Source organism: Oncorhynchus clarkii, chromosome 16 (genome assembly GCF_045791955.1).
Source record: "Oncorhynchus clarkii lewisi isolate Uvic-CL-2024 chromosome 16, UVic_Ocla_1.0, whole genome shotgun sequence".
Lineage (NCBI taxonomy): Eukaryota > Metazoa > Chordata > Actinopteri > Salmoniformes > Salmonidae > Oncorhynchus > Oncorhynchus clarkii.
The window spans coordinates 63,442,759-63,448,365 of record NC_092162.1 but is presented as its reverse complement, the minus strand read 5'-3'; the positions used below and the strand labels follow the sequence as shown (position 1 = coordinate 63,448,365).

At 45.7% G+C, this 5,607-nt stretch overlaps 1 pseudogene; it reads right to left on the bottom strand.

Moving 5' to 3' along the window:
- Window positions 1-210: 210 nt before the first annotated feature.
- On the bottom strand, window positions 211-5,391 carry LOC139367366 (piggyBac transposable element-derived protein 4-like; annotated as a pseudogene).
- Window positions 5,392-5,607: the final 216 nt, after the last annotated feature.

Genomic DNA, 5,607 nt, shown 5'->3' with positions numbered 1-5,607 from the left:
CATAGACTGCCCACCCAACTCACGCCCTGAACATACTAAAACAAAGATATAATAACAGAACTAAGGTCAGAACGTGACAGTACCCCCCCCCCCCCCCCCCCAAAGGTGCGGACCTGAACCTATAAGGGAGGGTCTGGGTGGTTGTCTGTCCGCAGTGGCGGCTCTGGCGCGGGACGTGGACCCCACTTCACCATAGTCCTTGTGCACCTCTTAGCCCGCCTCTGTGGCCTCTTTAGAGCAGCGACCCTCGCCGCCGACCTCAGACTGGGGACCCTAGCAATGGGTCCCGAATGGACGGGAGACTCCGTCAGCGCCGGACAGGCGGGAGACTCTGGCAGAAGACTCCGGCAGCGCCAGACAGATGGGAGACTCTGGCAGCACTGGACAGGCGGGAGCACCTGTAGGAAGGAGACGGAGAAACAGCCTGGTGCGGAGGGCTGGTGCATGGAGGTGGCACCGGATAGACCGGACCGTGAAGGCGCACAGGAGGTCTCGAGCACCGAGCCTGCCCAACCTTACCTGGCTGAATGCTCCCCGTAGCCAGGCCAGTGCGGCGAGGTGGAATAGCCCGCACTGGGCTGTGCTGGCGAACCGGGGACACCATGCGTAGGGCTGGTACCGTGTACACCGGCCCGAGGAGACGCACTGGAGACCAGATGCGCTGAGCCGGCTTCATGGCACCTGGCTCGATGCCCACTCTGGCCCGGCTGATAGAGGTGCTGCAATGTACCTCACCGGGCTATGCACGCGCACCGGGGACACCGTGCGCTCCACCGCATAACACTGTGCCTGCCCGGTCCCTCTCGCTCTCCGGTAGGCACAGGAAGTTGGCACAGGACTCCTACCTGACTTCGCCACACTCCCCGTGTGCCCCCTCCCAATACATTTTTGGGACTGCCTCTCAGGCTTCCAGCCGCGCTGCCTCCTCATACTGCCGCCTCTCCGCTTTCGCTGCCTCCAGCTCTGCCTTGGGGCGGTGACATTCCCCAGCTCAGGGTCCTTTGCTCCTAAGTCCAGTTCTCCAGGTAGCGCTGCCTCTTGTCACCACGCTGCTTGGTCCTTTGGTGGTGGGTGTTTCTGTAACGGCTGTCTTGGGAAGAAGGTGAGGACCAATGCGCAGCGTGGTAAGTGTCCATAATGTTTTTTAATAAAGACAATAGAACACTCAAACAAAACAACAAACGATGACGTGAATATACAAAACCGAAAACAGTACCGTGTGGACCAAACACTCACACGGAAAACAAACACCCACAACCCAAAAGTGAAACCCAGGCTACCTAAGTATGATTCTCAATCAGGGACAACAACTGACAGCTGCCTCTGATTGAGAACCATACTAGGCCAAACTCAAAAACCAACATAGAGAAACAAACATAGACTGCCCACCCAACTCACGCCATGACCATACTAAAACAAAGATATAATAACGGAACTAAGATCAGAACGTGACACTGTCATTCATCACGAACTTTGTGATATCTGGGTTGTCCCTCTTCACAATTCAGAAAGACTGCATCTAACCAGTGGACACCACTTGTTTTATTACAACACACCTGTCATAATAGTTTTTTTTACTAAAGTAGAGGTTAATTATTATTGCTAAAGGTACTGCATAGGTGGGTGCTGTCGTGTCTTTGGCTATGCCGGATTAAGTGCTATTCTATAAAATAATTTCTCCCTAATTAATATCACCTGATTGAGCCAATCATGTAAATGTAATTAACTAGAGAGTCGGGGGACCACGAAATAATACTTATAGAGCTGTTATCTCCTGAAAAAACTCTTAAAGACCTAGTAATATTTTACATCAATAGCAGTCAATATTAATCGTTATCTTAATTCAGTCTCAACTGAAAGTTGTACATTCTTGGTTATCTTCACGAACCCTGGCTAACAAGTTGAATCAGCAATGCAAAATTGGGTTTAATTATTTATTTACTAAATACCTAACTAATCACACAGAATTACACATACACATAATTAATCATAACTTGATTACAAATTACGTCATAAAGGAAAACGTCCCTAGCGGGCGGAACAGATATGACAGCTGGTTACACAAAAGAAAAGGGTCTGGGTTTGAGTGAAAGAGCAGGAAGACTGAGTAACAAAGGAAGAAGCTGTGCTATCGTAAATACAGTATCTTATGCATTCTAAATTACCGCCCATTTGGAAAAGGAAAATGCAATAAATATTTACTCTGAGCTGCGCTTCGGTAGGTTGGTGGTAGATGGAAGGCCGTGTTGCCAAACCGAGTCCTTTGAAGAATGTCTCTGGTGGTCAATTGGATATGTTGTAGTAAAGTCATTGCGTGATAGACGGGATGTGATATACTCTGTCTGTTCCTTCCTAACCCTCGTTTGCAGCTGCTATTGCTAACTCAACGACTAGGAGGTATCACTTCTGAATAAGAGTTCAAAGTTCATACCATTCGCAACCAAAGCTTACGCTCAGAAAGTAGCAGAAATGTGCATAAAGTAGTTTGAATGCATTTTATTGGAGGGAAACAATAACAGTCTTGAAATGTTTTGGCAACATAGTGATATATTCTTATGTAATGTACAATGGGGAATTCAACTACAAAATACCAGTCTTCTCCCATTTGTTTTAACCATTGCCTCCACTCACAATGTGTATAAACAACAACTATAAATAATAATAAAATAAGATAATAGATACAAAACAAAAAAGTTAACCTCTCTTAGGTAGTAGGCAGTATTTTCACTTCCGGATGAAAAGCACGCCCAAAGTAAACTGCCTGTTACTCAGGCCCAGAAGCTAGAATATGCATATGATTAGTAGATTTGGATAGAAAACACTCTAAAGTTTCTAAAACTGTTAAAATGATGTCTGTGACTATAACAGAACCGATATGGCAGGCGAAACCCCGAGGACAAACCACTCCAAAAAAACAATTCAGCCTTCCACTGTTTTCAATGGCTGTCACTTTTATTAGAAGGCGAAATCCTCGCAGATTGCAGTTCCTAGGGCTTCCACTAGATGTCAACAGTCTTTAGAAAGAGTTTCATGCTGGGTTTTGGAAAAATGATCCAGAAATTGTCGTTTTTCTAGGTGGCTCCCGTTTTGGCTGTAGTGTTTCCAAGCGCGTGGAAGAGAGCGAGTTCTTTGCTATTTTTCTCCGGTAAAGACAATAACGATTCTCCGTCTTAAATTGTATTGTTTATTCACGTATTAGGGTACCTAAGTTTTGATTATAAACGTTGTTTGGAAAAGTTTATTAGTAACGTTTGGGATTCATTTTGTATGCATTTTGATGGAGGGAAACTGGGTGGATTATTGACTGAAGCACGCCAGCTAAACTGAGTTTTTATGGATATGAAGAAGGACATTATCGAACAAAAGGACCATTGTGATGTATCTGGGACTTTTTGGAGTGCCAACAGAAGATGATCATCAAAGTTAAGGCATTTATTATATCGCTATTTCTGACTTTCGTGGCGCAGCTGCCTGGTTGAAATATGTTTTTCATGCTTTTCTATGCGGGGCGCTGTCCTCAGATAATCGCATGGTGTGCTTACGCCGTAAAGCCTTTTTGAAAGCTGACACAGCGGCTGGAATAACAAGAAGTTAAGCTTTATTTTGATGTATTACACTTGTGATGTTATGGAAGTTAAATATTTATAATTCTGTAGTTTTAGTTTTGCGCTCTGCAATTTCACTGAATGTTGGCTAGGTGGGACGCTACCGGGACTGTAAAACTAATACTATGTGCTGCAAAGTGCATGCACACACACCTGCATACTGCCCATAAGAAGTTTTAAGAACATAAATCAATCAACTCTAATTATCACATGTAGGACAGTATGCAGGTGTGTGTGCATGGACTTTGCAGATGTATTTCTCACATGTGCAGCACATAGTATTAGTTTTACAGTCCTTCTTTGGGGGCAGAATTGGCATCTCCTCCTCTTACCTGCCCCAGCTGCAGCCTCAGGTGGATCAGGACAAGATTCAGCCCCCTGAACAGCTTTCACAAGCGCTGCAGAGGCTGCTGTGCGGGGGAGGCGCTCCCTTCTTTGAATGTGTGGGTTTACAAGTGCCTTTCCCAGCTGCTCCAGGAACACCCTCCTCTTGTTCTGCTTATCAGGCATTGTATGAGGCATTGTATGAGGACACATCAATGATGTTATGGAAGATGACCAGGGGCCAGAGGGCTGTTATTCTCCTGCAGCTGTAAGTTCCAATCACCTTTTCCAGGTTGTCCACACCTCCTTTGTTGTGGTTGTAGTCCAGGATGATGACTGGCTTCCTGTCCTCACGATCACTGATCTCAGCTGTTTTGTGCAGTGTGCTCAGGAGGACCACATTCTTGTTCTTCTTTGGGAGGTAAGAAACTAGAGTGGTGGTGTGGGTGAAGGCAAACTTTGATGAGAGGGCCTCTCTCCCCGTTGTTGCGAGGAGTGCAGGAGGGAGCTCAGGCTTGTTCTTTCTAACTGTGCCAACCATGGTGATCTTCCTCTTCAGGAGCTGCTGGCTGAGTTCATAAGAATTGAAGAAATTGTCACACGTGACATTGTGCCCCCTCAGTCCATCTGTCACATCAAGCACAACCCGCATCCCCTGGTTCTTCTCCGGACCTCCACTGGTCGGCTTCCCTGTGTAGACTGGCATCTTCCAAGCATAGCTGGATTGTGCGTCACAGGCCACCCATATCTTGATGCCATACTTTGCTGGCTTGCTGGGCATATACTGCCGGAAAGGGCAGTGACCTTTTGACAAAAGAGATTACTATCAGTAATTAGAATCTGTGTCACAGAAAACTATCACGTAAATCAATGATATTGCGTCAATACATAATGACATTAACAGTGAAAATCACTTACATTACAGATATGAAAATAAAAATGCACCTCTGAATGGAACCAGTTGCTCAGACCCACTTCTCTCAGACCTCTCTTATCAGCGCCAGTGTGTTTCTCACACGTCTTGCAGGTCTTAACTCACGTTTATCAAATCTTAACATTCTTGAGAAAGTGTGAAAGACTTTCAGTGGCATTGTGGCACGGAAAATCACCCTTTCACTCTTTGCATCCCAGAGACTACATGTAGCTTCGCCTCGGGACCTATACACACCCGCTAAGATTAGCAGCCCTATGTAGGCACGCAGGTCAATCTCATCCATCCTTTTCCAGTTGTCTCCATATTTACGGAAACCCTCCAAATTTGTCATCTCCAGGATGATTTTTTCGATGTCTGGTGTGATGAACATGTAGAATGTTTAGGCGATGTCCTGGGCAACTGCATGTCTTGTGGGCCCTGGGGTCATCCTTATGACATTTTGTGCTGCCATCCTTTCCCGGTTGTCATATGGTGACAAGGACAATGTTGTTTTGCTGTTCTCTGACAAAAATGTTTCTCTTTCAGCTTTTGCTGTTCTTTGACAAAAATGTCTGAAGATGATGCATCGTGCTCTGGGTAGTACTCTTCCCCATCTTCTTCTTCAGATACTTCCTCCTCTTCTAAATCATTGTTCTCATTGTTCTCTTGTTCCTCTTGGACATCTGAAAAATCTGACCTGTTGGGCACTGAAATGTGCACTCATGGCTTCAGCAAAGAGAGAACTGGGGGGACTGTCATCTGCAG